This window comes from Neopsephotus bourkii, unplaced genomic scaffold (genome assembly GCF_033783945.1).
Source record: "Neopsephotus bourkii isolate Nb327-2 ecotype Australia unplaced genomic scaffold, CSIRO-AGI_Nbou_v1 NB_1350, whole genome shotgun sequence".
NCBI classification, from domain to species: Eukaryota; Metazoa; Chordata; class Aves; order Psittaciformes; family Psittacidae; genus Neopsephotus; species Neopsephotus bourkii.
The window spans coordinates 5264824-5282754 of NW_026901829.1; the positions used below are offsets into that span (position 1 = coordinate 5264824).

General features: G+C 36.0%; 1 protein-coding gene across 2 annotated transcripts in view; it reads left to right on the forward strand.

Annotated features, from left to right (window-relative positions):
• Positions 1–17931, forward strand: part of NCAM2 (neural cell adhesion molecule 2) — a 280251-nt gene that overhangs the window by 192389 nt on the left and 69931 nt on the right. The window lies entirely within an intron of this gene.

Genomic DNA, 17931 nt, shown 5'->3' on the forward strand with positions numbered 1-17931 from the left:
TGCTAACATACTGTACGTGGAAGATAAAAAGAATGTGTATAAATGCAGTTATATGGTTTCCTTTTGTTCTTGCCAGCAAAAGAGCTCTGTACTGCTCATGGGAGAGCTTTGGCTGAATGGTGAATAAATGTTCTAAAATGCTGTGTATGTTCTTGAGCTATAAAATATGCTGCTGCTTTTGCTCTGTTGTCCTCCAGCTCTGTGGTGCCAAAGCCTTGGCTTGTGCTTTCCTATCAAATTAGGTGAATAGGGAATATAATTGGCAGTAATTAAATTACTGAATAATTTAATGTTTTGCACACAGAAAAAGAAAGAAAAGGTGAATTGAAGAAAATGGGGGGAGTTGTAACATAATCTTGTTATTTATATGGCTATATGAAGTATGACTATCACTAGACATACTTGCATAAACATAAAAATTATCATCAACATTCAGTGAATTCAGCTTTTGAGTTTTTTACTAGTTTTAAAACATCTTTTGATACAAACTGCACTTTATCCAGCTTTTTTATTGAATTAAGAATATCTTTAGGGGATTAATATTTTCCGTAGAAGGTGGAAGAACTGTTCTAACTATAATATTAACATGATGATGATTAAAAAACACAGTGTGGTTCTTAATTTTTAATGATACTTTTATTACTTTTAGTATGTAGTTCCTCAATCTTGTCATTCTTATTATGCTAAAATGCATACCTCATGTGGATAAGGAAAAAGACTGAATTTGAGATCACTTTTACCCTGCACAGATTCAAAATGTTTTCTTTTAAATGATTGATATATCTTATAACGAGGACATAGGCTTTCATGAGTTTTAAAGTTATGATGTCCAAAAGAATGGCAAATATGCACCAGTCTTAGATCAAAGAAATAACCCTGGTGAGCTTAAGGAGGATAAAGTTAATGAGTAAGAGGTCTATAATTATCTCGGGAAAATATAGCTTTGATAAAGGGTTTTCAGTACATCAGAAGTGTGTATGAGAAAGTTGAAGCTAAGTGAGTTCAAACTGGAAGCAAAGAAGCCTTTTCCTCTGTCCTTTTCTCAGTTAGCCTTTAGAACAATCTTCCACACGGTGTGTGGTCCCTCTTTCATTGATAATTGGGAAAAAAAAGGGTCTTTCCCCTTCCTCTGACCTCTCTTGAAAGTTTAAATGGAAAGTTTTTATGATCACTCACATTAGATGACCTCTAATCCTTTTATAGCTTTATACCCCATAAATACATGACAGTGGGTAAGCCTGAGCAAATGAATGATTAAGCATAACAGAAGGTGCTTGGCTCACCCGTAAAGATTTGAAAATGGAAATGGAGGTTTAGTCCCAGACCAGAGCTTCATCTGCTGTTGAAGCATCAAGCCAAAACTCTTCTTAGTGCACAAACTCTGCCTCTGTGCTTCTAGTCCCCGACTCCCCAACGCTGCGCTGATGTGCCAGCCTGTCCCTGTCTCTTTCATCTGTGATTCAAAATGGTGTGTTCCTACAGATCCCTCTGCATCCAGCAGGCCTGGCTCTTTTCCCAGTAAAAAAAAAAAAAAAAAAAATAAATAAAAGAGGCAGAAGAGCTGCTTTTAGTAGAACAGAAGGAAGGATAGTGATTGGATTTGATTTGCTGTAATCACTTACAAAATGGATTTTGGACATGTACATACATATCTACACACATCCCTAAAGGAGAGCATATCCTGATTCTCTGACTCAAAAATGTCATTGATTCCTGTACATACTGCAGAAGTATAAGGGCAGAGTTTCCTCGTCTGCTTTCCTAGTATCTAATCCTAGCAGAAATATGAAAGCTGACCAGTGTTTGTAATGACCATTTCAAGCCCTGTTTTGGAATTAAAATGACAGTAACAGATGGGGCTTGATACAAGACAGTAGCTCCACTATATGTAGCATGCGTCCAAAGACACAATCTACCCAGAAGAATTTATGATCTAAACATGTAAAATGAATGAAATAATTCAGTGCAGGGAGGTCACAGCTCAGTATCTGATACTCAGTTACTCAATTTTGATAATGCCTCGTGTGAGGTAACCAGTTAACAAAAAAACACATATACCTCCTATCTTTTGATGTCCCCCAAAGAAAAAAAAACACACACACACACAAAAACAAACAAACAAACAAACAAAAATTGCAACTTGAGTGTTGGATTTAAGATACTAAATGATAGTATATTTTGTATGTATTTGATACAGATTCACCAAATGTTTTTTAAATGCCTTAAATGGTTTTTCTTTTGTCTACTTTGTACTGACAACTGTGGAGATAGCTTGAATTCTGCTTTCTTCCACATCTACCTACCAAAATAATCTGGGTGTTCCTGTGAAATTTTCTGTGGCATTGTTTCTAAATACTGGAGAGCTCAGATCAACAATTAAATTCTTTTCCAAGTTTGAATTTCCTTTATATTGGCATGACAATCATAATTATTTGGAGCTTGTAGAATTTTTATAGCTTTTATGATCATGCAGTAGGCAAAGGTAAAGAATTTGGTTGGTTTTATCTTTTTCTTATAAGGGTCAGCTGTTTTTCCCCAAGCTTCGTAACTCCACTTCAACTATTACAAATGTTAACAACAACAACAAAAAAATGGCTCCTCGTGTAAACTATTGTCACTGCACAAAAAGCAGTGTTGCACTTTCAGCAAATTATATTGCCTTTCTTTTGAGATAGTAGTGAGAGTTTTGTTACGTTCTTACTCATCAAAGTTCACGTCTTTATTTGAAATCAATCACCCCAAAAGAGGAAACATAGATATAATGAGGGTATTTTATTAATCCCAGGAGATTTATTATATTTTATGAGCTGTACAAATCCCAGTCTTTGTAAATTCATCTCAGGAACTTTTCTTTCAGTAGTTGTAAAAATGTAAAGGTCAAGTCTCCTTAACTTGTTGAAGAAAATTGTTCTAACCTGTTTCACCTATGTGGTGTGTGAACAGCTTCTACTTACAGTATCATAGAATATTTTTGCTGTTGTAATGTTAACACAAACCTGCAGGCCAGAACAGTTTCTGTAGCTAGTGGCAGTTGTGTTTGATTATGCAATTGAGATGCTGCAGACAATCAGGCATCAAAGATTTTTTTATTTTGTTTTTAATCCCCGCATGAGTCATGGTGGGCTGCACATGTTAAGGCTGTAAAATAAAAGAGGAGAATATTGTGACTTGAAGGAGAAGGTAAATAAATGCAATTGAGAGTAAGTAGGAAGCAGGAAGGTGGCCTTAAATATCAGGTAAATAGTGTTGTTGAGAGTATATATATTTATACTCTATGACATCTGCAAAACATGGAGCACATATGATCTCTGAATAGCAAACTCTCACAAGTCATCTGATCTGTGGAAAGCTGCATTGAGCTTTCAGGGCTCCTTCAACTTCTCTATGGCATGTTCAGCTGTACTAATACGGAGTTGGGACAGTCTCTTCTGTTAACTAGGAGCTAAAAGCAGAGTGTACAGTTTTGGGAAGTGACATTATTTTAGCAGGAAGATTGATTTTGGAAGGGTAAGATTATATGTGGTTGGAAATAAAGAGCAACTTTCCTGTGTGAACTATTACAGTAGGAAAGCTGCAGGCTAATGTGATACTTCAAAATCCTTGAGTAGCCCAATCAGTCATCTGAGTTCCACTTCTTGAGGTAACAGTATCTGCAGTGGTAAGTAAATGAAGCCAAAACTGCAGTTAGAAATTATTTTGTTTTATCATAATCTCTTCCCCAGTACAGGATTGGTTGGTGGTTATACTGAGAAAATCAAATCTCAGCCACATGGCCAGAGGGACCTTCAGATTTGTTCCTCTTTTAGGAGAGAAGTTGCGTGCTTTGTTACACAGAGTAGACCAAAATGGCTGTACATATACACATAGCCATGTGTGCATTTGTGTTGTGTGGATGGCTGTATTGATACTATGTTCACTCAGAACTCTCATTTCTGCATTTTTTTCCTTTCACTAAAACTTTAAGGTCATTTTCCACTGGGACAGAATTAAGTAAGCAGAGGCAAAGTTGTTGATTCTTTAAAGGTAACAAAAAGCCAAGGAAATGTAAAATTGAATACCTCTTCTGTGTTAGAAGTTTATAAACAACCTAGAGAAAGGAGGATGTTTATTTAGGAACTTCACAAATTTAACCATTTAATATTACACCTTAAATTAAGTACAAAGGTTTTATCTATTCTGTAAATCGATTTATATTTCAAACTTAAAAATTGTACCCCCTTTAATCCATTTGCTTATGTACTCTCTATGAACAAAGTAGATATTTTGGGGTACTTCCTGTGGGTTGTGGTGCTGTATTTGCTGGCTGAAATAAAGCCATACATCCTTGGAAATGGCATTTCTTTCCCTTCCAATATTAGCATTTTCCATTTAGTCATTGGTGATGATATTCTGTCTGTTACACTAATGAAGACTGAAATTACCAGGGAATTTTTATAGACCAACATTTCCTACAATACCAGTGCAGCTTGGACTTGAGTATTCATTCATTCATTCATTCCACAACACAAAAGATCATTTCACAAGCTTCTGCCTAAGTATGAGCTGTATTATCTGCTAACAGTTTAATAACTTTCAAATAGCTGTTGTCTGATGAAATAGAGATCCTGCATCTGATGATACATTAAGTGATACAGACACTGTAGTGTTCACTGATGTACTATAGGACATTTTCCAGAGACTTTGGAAACATTACATTTTCTACATACCCTGAAAACTGTTAGAAAATGAGCACAATGAAAGGCACAATCAGCAGTGCAATGCTGGAAAAATTGTTTAGGCTATTAAAACCTGTCAGCAGTTTTCCTAATCTGAAAGGCAATTTGAGTATGCTTATATATTAGGAAAAAATAAGTATTTAGACTTTTGGCAAAACTGGGATGACAACAAGTGGCCTGGATTCTATTTTTCAGTCTGTTTGTTTTGTTTAAGAAATTATTTAAACTCAGTGTAATAATTAGTTCTTAATAATTTATTAATGTTGTTAGTATGCTGTTAAACCCCCATATTTTCCTATCACATTTTCACTTTCCCTGGGTGCATCAACTGGTACACCTTTCCTATTAATACCAGTTCTCAGATTTCAAACACAGTCAAGTTATGGCAGATAAACATGACAGTGCTGATGGACTAGTATATGTTTGTCAGCTATGATAGTTAGGAGGCTGTGCAACTTAACCAAAAGCATAATGCAAGAGTCTTATTTCTTTGCATTGGGAAAAGTGAAGGCTGTTTGCACCATCCCTTACTTCTGAAATTCAGCTTCTGAATTTCAGCAAACAATATTTATTAGGATTGTGTAACAGGACCATAGGTCTGAGCTATGATTCATGGTTATCCCTTGGTTATGACCCATGGTCATCCCTTACTTCTTAAATTCGGCTTCTGAATCTCAGCAAACAATATTTCTTAGGACTGCATAACCGAACCATAGGTCTGAGCTGTGATTCACGGTTAAAATAATTCCCATCTATGCATAGACTTAATCTGTGTTACTGAAATTTCTGAATGTGCAGTGACATAAATAATGTTATCAACAATAAGATATTTTTATCTTTCTATAGATTTATGCTTGTACAAATCAAGTTGTGACATTTATGCCAAAGGTCAACAAATTAATAGTATGTGGTAATCTTTACCTTACTGCAAGCCAATCATCTAACATTCTTTAGTATAACTTATAGGTAGTTATATAACGTTAAAGCCCTCAGGGTTATATTAGTTGGCAAAAATGGATTGAACATACTACTCTCGAAATTTTCCTCTTAAAGTAGTATACAAAAGTGGATACTTGATATAGAAATTTATGGTAAGAATGCAATACTGTGAATATTTAGAGTTCCATACTAAATAAATAAAATAGTACTAGCACATTTCAGAAGCCTCATTTGGAGCTATAGTCTGTCGATCAAAATATATTTTCTGTTGTAATTTAGTAAATATTAAGTACAGAATCTCATCAGAAACTACAGTGCCTTCTTTTAGAGCTTTTAAATGTAGGAGGGAAAAAAGAGAATTAGCATGTACTCAGGTTAAACAAACAATATTTACAGTATGGAATATGTAATGTTATTTAGACTACAGTTGCTAGTGCTTTCTTATCTCAGATTCAAAGATATGTCAGTGATACCAAAACTATAGTAAGCCCTATTAAGGTAGAATTATCACCATCTCACACAAAAGCAATACTGGAGGCATCTAAAATTAAGATCTCTTAGAACTTTAAGATTCATGTATGTTCTTTAAGAATACCTGAACTCACAGATCATCGTATTTAGCAAATACGCCCTAATAGTGTTAAAAAATCTATAGAAATTCTGTATAAAAATGTACGGTTTTACATAAACAGATTAGTCCTTTTGTCTTTATTACCTTTACCACCACATCTGTTGAAATGAAATTGTGTTGTTATAAAAGATTACACATGCATCATTCACCTTGTAGCAGATGCCAAAATAATAAATAATGGGCTTTTTCTCATGAGATAACCTCAGCAACTGTCTTTCTTGGTATTTTTTCTGGTGAAAATTTTGTTTTATTTTTTTTATGTTTTAACTGGATTATATGTTGGGAGCTAGTAGCTGTACAAAAGAGAAAGAAACCTCTTACCTCTACCAGCAGGCCACCAAGAGACCATTTCCTGTCCCTATTCTTTTCTCTAACATGGGTTCTTCCCGTTGGCTGACTGCTCCAGTGAATGTCTTTTCCACAGGGTGCTGTTCTTCAGGAACAGACTGCTCCAGTGCAGGTTCCCCATGGGCCACAGGTTCTGGCAGCAGCCTCCTTTGGAGTCCAGTTTCCATGGGCAGCAGCTTTCTTCAGGGTGCACATTCACCTGCTGCGGTGTGGGGTTTTCCGTGGGCTTCAGTGTGGATATCTGCTCCACTGTGGACCTCCATGGGCTGCAGGGGCACAGCCTGCATCACCATGCTTTGCACTGTGGGCTGCAGGGGAATCTCTGTTCTGACACCTGGAGCACACCCTTTTTCTCCCATCTTGATGGCTTCAGGGCTGGTTATCAGTGCTTTTCCTCAGTCTTCTTTTTCCTTTCCTTCCTTCCCGCTAAATGGTTACCTTTCTCCAGGCCTCCCTCACTCCTTCACAGTTTGCCTGTGTACCTGAGAATCCTAGAACAGTGACTAATTTTTTTAGCTGTGTTTAAATTATCCACATGGTCTCTTCAGTCTTTAGCAGTTGTTACAGATCTGCTTCTTCACCAATGTTCTATGCACAACTTCTGATAATTTAATAATATATGTTCCTTGAGTTTCCTAACTTGTGCAGTTGAGTAGGAAATGCTCTAAGGCAATTGAAAATAAGATGTAGATCTGTTCCGGGGTTTTGTTTCTCAATGTTACTTTCTCTAGAAGAATGAATTTTTTTTTTTTTTTTTTTTTTGTGGTGCCATGGTGCAATCTCTGTTTTCCAACTTATTTCAAACTTTACTTTTTCCATAACAGCTTCCCCCCAGTTTGACTCATATGTTCAGCATAATTCTCATTTATAGATATATATATAAATATAGTTAGAAATGTAAATAGAGAAACTGTATTATAGAATCATAGAGTAGTTAGGGTTGGAAAAGGACCTTAAGATCATCAAGTTCCAACCCCCCTGCCATGGGCAGGGACACCTCGCACTAAACCATGTCAACCAAGGCCTCGTCCAACCTGGCGTTGAACACTACTAGGGATGGAGCATTCACAACTTCCCTGGACAACCCATTCCGGTGCTTCACCACCCTAACAGGAAAGAATTTCCTCCTTATATCCAATCTAAACGTACCCTGGTTTTGTACAATTGGATGATACGGATTTCATAAAATAACATGAAAACAAATATTTCTGTGCTCTTTCAGGTATGTCCAGGTTAGCTCATTTTCTCCATTTTGCTTGCTACTGCAATAGTTTGCTGTTCTTACTATAGTTGCAAAAAGCCCTACGGAATTATTAGGGTTTGGGAGCAAAGACTTTTTGGTCTGTGAGGTGTGGATCTGTGTCCTCCTGCAGACAATTCCCATCTCCTCATGACTCAGGTTATTAATTTCTGGCTTTCTGTGCTTTTCCCTCCCCTAAAGAAGGCCCTGCAGTGTTCCACTTCATCCCATTTTCCAGGCAAACATCCTATCTACTGTCTGGTCATAGTGGTTTTAATAAAAAATATGTATCAGCTTTATAGAAAACTGGAAAAGATTCCAAGCTGCATACAACTGATAAACAAACCAGTAAGAAAAGCTCAAATCATGATTCTTCCCCCCCCCCCCCCAAAAAAAAATCACCTATTTTGCTTCTCTCTGTTCTATAACTGCATACCCTCATTGCATCAGTTATTCCTGCAGTTAAAGCTAAACTGTGTCATGGATTTTTAAATTCTTGTTGTAGTTGTCATTTTAATGATTATTTTATATTTTTGCAGAAGAGTTTTGTGGGCATATAACCCATATTTATCCAAGAACTTGTTATCAGTATGAGTAATATTTTAGCAGTTTAAACAAAATAAACAACTATTCTCAATCAAGATACAGTGATATGAACACTTTAAGTAATGTGGGGAGGGGGGGAGGCAGAAAATTAACCCTGCCTTGGGTTAACTTGAAGTCAGAATAGAATCATAGAATCATAGAATAGTTAGGGTTGGAAAGGACGTTAAAATCATCAAGTTCCAGCCCCCCTGCCATGGGCAGGGACACCTCGCACTAAACCATGTTACCCAAGGTTTCGTCCAGCCTGGTCTTGAACACTGCCAGGGATGGAGCATTCACAACTTCCCTGGGCAACCCATTCCAGTGCCTCACCACCCTAACAAGAAAGAATGTCCTCCTTATATCCAATCTAAACTTCCCCTGTTTAAGTTTTAACCCATTATCCTTGTCCTATCACTACAGTCCCTAATGAAGAGTCCATCCCCAGCATCCCTATATGCCCCCTTCAGATACTGCAAGGCTGCTATGAGGTCTCCACGCAGCCTTCTCTGCTCCAGGCTGAACAGCCCCAACTTTCTTAGCCTATCTTCATATGGGAGGTGCTTCAGTCCCCTGATCATCCTCGTGGCCCTTCTCTGGACTTGTTGCAACAGTTCCATGCCCTTTTTATGTTGAGGACACCAAACCTGTACACAATACTCCAGGTGAGGTCTCACAAGAGCAGAGTAGAGGGGCAGGATCACCTCCTTCGACCTGCTGGTCATGCTCCTTTTGATGCAGCCCAGGATACAGTTGGCTTTCTGGCCTGTGAGCGCACACTGAAGCCAGCTCATGTTCATTTTCTCATCAACCAGCACCCCCAAGTCCTTCTCTGCAGGGCTGCTCTGAATCTCTTCTCTGCCCAGCCTGTAGCTGTGTCTGGGTTTGCTCCGACCCAGGTGTAGGACCTTGCACTTGGCATGGTTAAACTTCATGAGGTTGACACCAGCCCACCTCACAAGCATGTCAAGGTCCCTTTGGATGGCATTCCTTCCCTCCAGCGTATCAACCAAACCACACAGCTTGGTGTCATCGGCAAACTTGCTGAGGGCGCACTCAATCCCACTGTCCATGTCAGCGAAGTTATTTTTGTCCATATCGTACTGCAGTCAGCTTAGATGCTTTGTCTTCATGGGTTTGCAGCTAGAGGTTGGTTTGGTTTCTTTCTTCTTTTTTTTCTCTTTCCCCGTCCTGTTTTCACCTGTTAGTTATTAAAGTTAAAAAATTGCCTTCTCCAGTCCCACTTAAGAGCTAATGTTTGTTAGACCTTTGCCATACGTGCTACCTAGCATAGAGCTAAGTGGGAACAAATTCTGATAGTACTTGATGACTAGTGTAAACATAAAGCAAACTGAAATCACCTCAGACCAAGGCAACTCCTTGGCAGGTCCCAAGACCCTACTCTGAAGCACTGCAGAGTTTTTACTAGTAATAGGAGAATCACATGTACTGAGCTATAATCCCTACATGAAGGAAAGCTGGTATCCTAGTGCTGTTTCCGTCTTCTTTCACAGTTTTGTAACTCACTCTATGTACAGCTTGGTGTAGTACAGTGGTATAGTTTCACCATACTAGTTATTTCTACAGTTGAACTGGTATTTATTTCAAATTTGAATTGACCTAAAAAGAAACAGGACCAGGTTGAGGCTCCTAGTCTGAATAACGATATTGTTGCTACTGATGCTGCATGTATTTAATAGTGATTATTCTTGGTCAGATGCACAGAGATTGAGTAGTCACTGAAGAATAAATTCTGGCAAGTTACAGTTAGTGTTTTAAGCCTGAGCAGTCCTAGATCACTTACAGATTCAGTCTTCCCTTACTCATTCCTTGCAGGTCTTCTTGCAAAGGATGATTCTCCAGTTTCTACTGAAGTTGCACTTTGCAACCATTTTAAAGATTTACAAAGCTGGGGTATAATCACCTATGCCTCGTTCTCATTTAACCAACGAATCAAGTTAAAATAATATTTGATTCCCTAAATTAAGATTTAATTGTATAGTAAAATCAGTACTTATGGTGACTGTTTTATGTAAAGTCTGTCTTGAATAATAACATTGTACTTAATGGTCTTATTCCCAAGAATCTTGCTGGTCTGAATCCATCTGAGTCACCTATGAAATCATACAGTGTTGGAGTAGATTCAGATCAGCAAAATTCTTAGTCATGAAACCATTAAATACAGTGTTTATGAGTGTATCAGAATCTCTAATTGCAAAATACATATGTAAATATTACTGTTGTAATGTTTGTGATATACTTGCAAACACTTATTTGTGGTTAGTACTGGGTTTTTTTGTGGCCAACACTAATGTTTGTTTTCTTCTTCAACCTTTTTTCATATAATGCTAATATTTTGCTATTAATAATCATCACCATTTCTTTCCTATGATTTACATCTTTAGTGGAAGTAGTCATCTCTGTTTATTACTTTTCTTTCGTACTCTTTCGTGAGTAAAAAACAAATCAAGGAAAGTTCAGCTTTCTGTTTCTGGGCTTGGTAAGTGGGTTTGGTGTATTAGATATCCCGTGTCACCTCATTGTGTAACAACTTAAGTTTGAAATCAATCAGCCTGAATCAATCAAATATCAGTTCAGAATTTCTAAAAGTCATATGAAGCTTTCAAGAGTACATTTTTCCTGAGATTGTACATGCTATTAACAACCTGCATAGAACCTGCTACTGTTTCCAGTCTAAATTCTTTAGAAGTAACCTCTATGTCTACAGATGAACAGAAAATCAGAACAGCAATATTTTCTTCAAGATCAGTTTTCTGTGACTTCCCTGGTGTTACACTATAGATCTACAAACAATAGGTTCTTCAATAATTTCTTCCTTGTTGAAAAAAAATCCTGACAAATTCAGCAATTTGCAGCATGCTGACATATATTGTTTAACAAGCTGCAGTTCTAAAAGAATCACAAGGTCTCCTATAAAAACCACTGAAGTCCAAGACACTGCTGTAGCATTATTCTTATTCACTGGACATTAAGGCATATGCACGTAGCAATACTCTGGAATTTTCTGCTGTCTCCAACAGGTGCATGGATAGAATACATTTACCTGAAGAGAATGGGAAATATTGTGAATATACCATCCATAATCCAGATGGGAGCTTCCATCAGCTTCTACACGATGGTGGCTGTTGTGACTAACAGCCCTTTCTCATCATCAAAGGTAGATTTTCAGACTAGGAATTTCTGGTCACTTGCATTTAATAGACTTCTGGAATTTTATCACCATTTACCATCAGCCTGTCAGGTTGCAGAAGTTCATATCTTTCATGCTGCTTCAAGGAACAGTTTCATGAGCAATCCTGATCTGCTTAAATCTCACACAGAAGAAATGTCAGCCTGAAGTATGTGATCTGAAGTTTTCCTCTCATGTGGATATCAACACAACCTGAGATCAGAAAGCTTTCTAAAAAATGGTATTGATGAAATCCCAAAGATGATTCTGTTGATCAGTATTTGTTTTCTCCTTGAAAATTCAGTGATGTGTACTCAGAACATGACCAAGACAACATAATGAGTTGGCAATTTTTGACAATTTACCCTGAAGAAGGATCAAATTGTTCCCCTGCTCCCCAGTGTGAGGACCTTCTACCATGTATATCTGCAGCAGCATCTTTGGAGGAACTTGAAAAAGTCCTGCAGTTTTTACTCAAGTTATTTGTTCTCACAATGACTGTTTTTGAGTATATTGCACCAAGTTTTACAGAAGAAAGCACACTCAGTTCTAAGCCACCGTTTCTTCATTCTTTCTAAAGTACACAATGAGTCAGAAGAATAGTTGGTAAATATGTGAAGGGCAAAACTGACCCGCAGTGCTCAATTACTATGGACAGTAATGGGACTTAGATCACAAATAAGCTTTTAACATTAGAAGAAAAAGAAATAAAGGTATTTCAACTTGTGCAGATTTCAAATTAAATTTAGGGATTTTTTGACTGTAGTCTTGCAATTTGACTTCCAGGGATGAAAGAGTACTTTGTCAGCCAAACAGTAAACTCTGTAGGAGGGAAGATAATCAACACAGTCACAGCTGCTCTAACCATTCAAGTAATATTACCAAAATCCAGCTACAAGTGAGTCACCAATTTCTGCATCTGTTCTCACCTTCCACTCCTGCTTTCAGCCAGCCCAAAATGCACGTTTTGGCAGCCATGCAGTTTCATCTCATTTGGCACTACAGTTCCTCAGTATGAGTTGGCAAAATGGTTGATAAATCAAACTCAATAACTAATTCCATCCACCCCTCCCCAAGTGCAGCTTTTTAAAATTGAAAAAGAATTCCAATTTCTATGCATCGTAATCATCTAATTTCCTCCTTCTGAGAAATCATACTTTTTTTACTACAGTGGCAATGGAAATGTGCAGATTGAGCATTCCATGATACCTGAATAAGTTACTCTGTGCCAGCAGCTGTTCGTGTGTCTTTGTGGATGGTGTTGTTTCATCATATCTCTATTATCTCTGCAAGTGGAACCCTTGAAATACATGGTTATGATCATTTTGGTACTGCCTTCGGAGCTCTGGAGCATTGTTTTGGGTCAGCATCAGCCGGTCAGGGCTTAGGGAATATTCATGTGTACAACTACAACACACATGAGTTTGGGAAGCGAGCAGGACAAGAAAGAAGTCAGGTAGTAGAATAGTGTATATAGCATGACAAGGATTTTATCAAAATCAAAATATATGTTTACTTTTACAAAATCTGTAGGATTAATATCAAGTGATGAGATGTCTCCCATTTTATGATTAATGTAGGGTTTATTTGGGTTAAGCTACATACTCTGGGTAAGAATATTGCAAGTGCAGAAAGTTCTTAAAGATTTAGTTGGTTTGGTCTTTGTTTGTTTGTTTGTTTTTTATACTTCAGTGTTGTCATTATGGATAATTTTACTTGGAAACCTGTATAGAAGAATTTTATTTTCTTTGACAATGGCAGAAAAATAGATCACTATCAGTATTCAAAATAAAGAGGTGTTTTTCCATGAAATGTTAAATTCTTAACTTACGGAATTTATATTTTTTTCTTTTTTAATGTGGATGAAGTAACAATTTTTAAATGTGTATAAAGTAACGAAGTCCCATTTGTTTACCTGAGTAAAACACTATAAAAGTCTCTGTTGAAGATTTGTCACTTTTTCTTTCACCTTTATGCTGGTGAAAAACCCACCACCAAAGCCCCTAAAAAAACCCTGCTTTTGTTTATGAATTTTATGAAATTTTCTGATTAACATTAATGATGAAAAAATATTTTGATTTCTTAAGATGTTATTATGAATTTCAAAATGCTGTAAAAAGGTAACTTCTAAAGACTTTGTTTTTCTTTACCGTTTTCAACACTCACAGTGGTCTGTTTATTGAAATGATTTCTCCAAAGTTACAGTCTAAGCACCTGTCAACATACTTGCTCACTGATCTTTCTTAAGAAATATGTATGTATCTGTATGGAACTGCATTGACCACAGATGTATTTCACACCTCACTGATTATTCATGCTCCATGGTGATAGGTGATCATGAGTATTGAACCACAGAGACAGTTCTGGTTGTTAAGGTTTTTGGTTTGTCTATTTTTTATACTCTTTATTAATACGAAGGAAAAAAAAAAAAAGCACATGTACTTAACTCAGTCTAGCAGAAAACACCATAGTACATATTTAACATCTGTCCCATTATAACCTTCGAAAGGAAAAAAAGAATATTCCAGTTTAGTAGGTGTCCATGATTATTCAGGCAGACTTGACATAGCTAATTGGTAGAGGGTATATCTGTATTTTGATTCGTCACCAGTGGCAGCTCCAATGCTTTTTTCCTGGTGGGGATTTCTACTGAGGACTACTGGGCAGGTGCAGTGTACTTTGTTTTCCACGTGCACTGTCTCTTTCTGTTGTGTTACTGTGCCAGACATGGTGCTAACGTATGCTCTCCATACTTTGTGCAGGAGGGAAATAAGCCTCAGAAAGATTTTACCAAGGATTATAAAGCTATAGTGAGTGCAGACACCAAGGTTAGAGCTGCCCCTGTTTGACAGTGTGAATTTGCTGTTCAAACTTAAGCAAGAAGGCTGATGTTATGGATCAATATGAATGCAGGCTTCTGCTTTGTTGACTATTCTAGTGTGTTAATGCTGTTTATAAGAGCAGGAAGATATAAAGAGCATGGCTTCAGGCTAACGCAGTGTGTTCAGATTTTATCTCGGTTTCTTCATTGCTCTTTACTGTAGTCAATTCCCATGTCTCTGCTGTGTACCTCATGTTCCTTGCTGTCCTTCAGCATGACTGAACTGTTACTGTATTTTTTGTGTCATCACAATATGTCCTTGATTTATTTACCCAGATCTCTATTAACTGAGTTATACCACAGAACAGTGTAATACATCCACACTAGTATTTTTTAAATACTTGTGAAAATTCATCATACTAGCTAGCATTTATCCCTGCCCATGGCAGGTGGATGGAACTAGATTTTTAAGGTCCATTCCAACTCAAACCATTCTGTGATATTCTGGGAACCCTCTCTAGACATAAGCAACATTGTCAAAGCATTTTAATTTATTTACTTGTTTGATTATTTATTACTGAAATTTTTGTGGTCTGTATTTACACCCTTGTTTTCTTTCACGTATTTGTGTGTTCAAGAATATCAGTCAGTCAGTATATTTTAATCACGTATTGCACCATCTTTGCAGAAGACGTGATAAAATTTTACATTAATCAACCTGCAAAACAGGAGAAAGGAACAGGCCTTAAACTCTTCACGAAGAAGCCACAGTATAATACACACTCTGAGCATTGCAGTAGAAAACATCTCATTAGAGGTTTTACATTAGTTTAGAAGTAATTTCAAAGACATTGTTGTAATAATTTTCAGACAATTTTGAAAAAGTAGAAATAGTTAATGTGTATTTTTATGATAATTTGGGGCAAATATTCTTGTCTACAGTTGTTGAATGTTTTATTTGGTTTTGCGGACTTTGCTTAACCTAGTAGATCCCTCTCAAAATGCTACTTTGCATATATTTGATGATGAGAATAGATGATGTGGCTATGCAGAATATTCTATCGTTCATTGTATTCAGAGACCAATTTTTTTCCAGCAGTATTGGAAAATAATTAGATAAACTAGAAACAATAGAGAGAAGTTACTGTAAAAGCTGTTTAATTTTAAGGTTCTTTGTGCTTTTTTTAATTACTTTTGGTTTTTAACATCAGTTAACCCTCATATCTGAGTTGGAATATATGGAATTAATTATAATTAAATATACAGTGAATTATGATAGTGTTTGGGATTAGTATTAAATGGATACCATCTTCCTTTGTTATGAAGTACAAAATAGTACTGCAAAATTTATAATTCTGTAAAAATACCTTTAGTGACTTCAGTAAGGATTATAAATAACTTAACTCTTTTTACAGGAATCCTGTTGACCATACTGCACAGAAGGTTCCACTGGTACATACTTGTTTTTCAGAGAGTGAAGCATTACCATTGAAATTTAATTTATTTTTTTGTCTTTTTCATATATGCTTCTAGTAACCTATTACTGGAAACAAAATTGGGCTAGCTGAACAATCTCCGATATAATTTGGAAAATCATGGTGAAAGAACTCAAGTGAATGTATTGTTACAATTCAGTATAATATCACAGAAAGACACTTTGCATTGTGCAAAGACAAGGCACTAAGAACGAATTTGGCTTCTTATTGTAGGTCAAAGTAAGTCATTGTAAGGTCAAAAACAATACCTGTTCTCTATTACTACTCTATTATACTGTATGGCTACCTTAGTGTTATAGAAGCAGCTGTTAATGAATCACTAATACATTATCCAGTACTTTATCTGTGATTCATACTTACATGTTGTTTCAGCATATGTCTTCCCAAGTTTTAAATGTGACTTCTTAGGGAAATATTTGTAATCAAGGTAAAATCAGAAATAAAATCACTGAAGTATACAGTTGAGGTAGGAATGTGTATTTTAGATAGGAATAATGTAGATTCACTGTTGTATTACATGCTTGATATTTTAAAAAATAAGCAAATAACCCATAGGTAAATTATACTTTTATTAACTGTCATACAAAGTATTTGTTTTATAGTTAAATAAAACTAGTACCTTGTACATAAGAAAAATATTTAATGTTTCATTTTAAAGAAATTGCATTTTCATTATCCTAAGAATTCCCTTCAAAATCCATGACATTCAGTACTGTAGCATGATTCCTAGGAACTTAATAAATTTTCTCTTTCCTTTTTTAAAGGTATAATGAAAACATAATTGTCAGCATTGGACATTACATAAAAGTTAACTAAGTGGTCTTAGTTACTAACTTTTACCAATCCAGAGGGATTTAGGCTTGCACTAGTGTTACAATTCCCTGACTAATTTATGTTAGTTAACCTATGCTAACTATGTTAACATAGTAACTCATGTTCTGAGGCTTTCACAAGAAACAAGTTTTCAGTGTTCTTGGATTCTGATAGGAGAATCAGAATAATTTTCTTTCCGTAGAAATAATGATATACAGAATGATTCATATGTTTGCTTTATGTAAAATATTTTAATGTCTAAATTGTGTATGTTTCTCTTGTATTCAGAGAAGAAACAATTTTACAGAGTTAAATATCAGCTGCCACTTGATGGGTATTTAGTGTAAAAAGCAGTAAACTTGAGTATATGTATTTATAGGACTTGACATTAAAGTATGTTTCAAGTTTAGATGTGATACAATGAAATAGTTACTGGTTTTCCCTCCTTTTTCCATCTTCCTCAATAAAGAAGGTAGGTAAATATCAGTATTTTTATCAGCCTTTTTTTTTTTACCTCAAAAAAAAAAAGTAAAACAAAGAAGTAAAGCAAGTTTTCCCAAAGCTACAAAACAAGTAAAGGGTAGAGCCTGTTTTTTTTCAGGTAAAGTACTCCACAAAGGTTGAAATGTCAAGCCAAGCATTTGTTTTTTATTATTTTATTTAATTTTCCCTAGTATTTTCATACTTTCGGAATTCAAATAGGTTTTGGGGAGGGGGTGGGGAGGTGTTAGGGATGAGGATTTTTATGAAGTTGCTAAATATAAAATTTATGTTCTAGAAGATCAGAATCCAGCATTCATTTTATTCTCTTCCCTCTTTCCATGCAGTGTTACGGAAATCCAGAAATTCCAGCTGCATTTATGATAATTTTTTTTTTTTTAAGAATTGTTAAAAAATGTGATCTTCTGACATGAAAATGTGAATAGTGAAAATAAATCTATGATTGGATTTGTGTTTTGATCATTGTTTGAGGGGGTATCCTATTCAGTTTCACAGTTACATTTTTAAGGACAAGAGAATTAATGCTAACTGTAATCTAAGATACTGTGATTTTAACTGTATGCATTTTCATGACTAGAATCTGCAGTTCACTATCCAGTAAATGGATACTTCTTGTGGTTTATCTTGACAATGTTCCTTTAAGCATGTACTT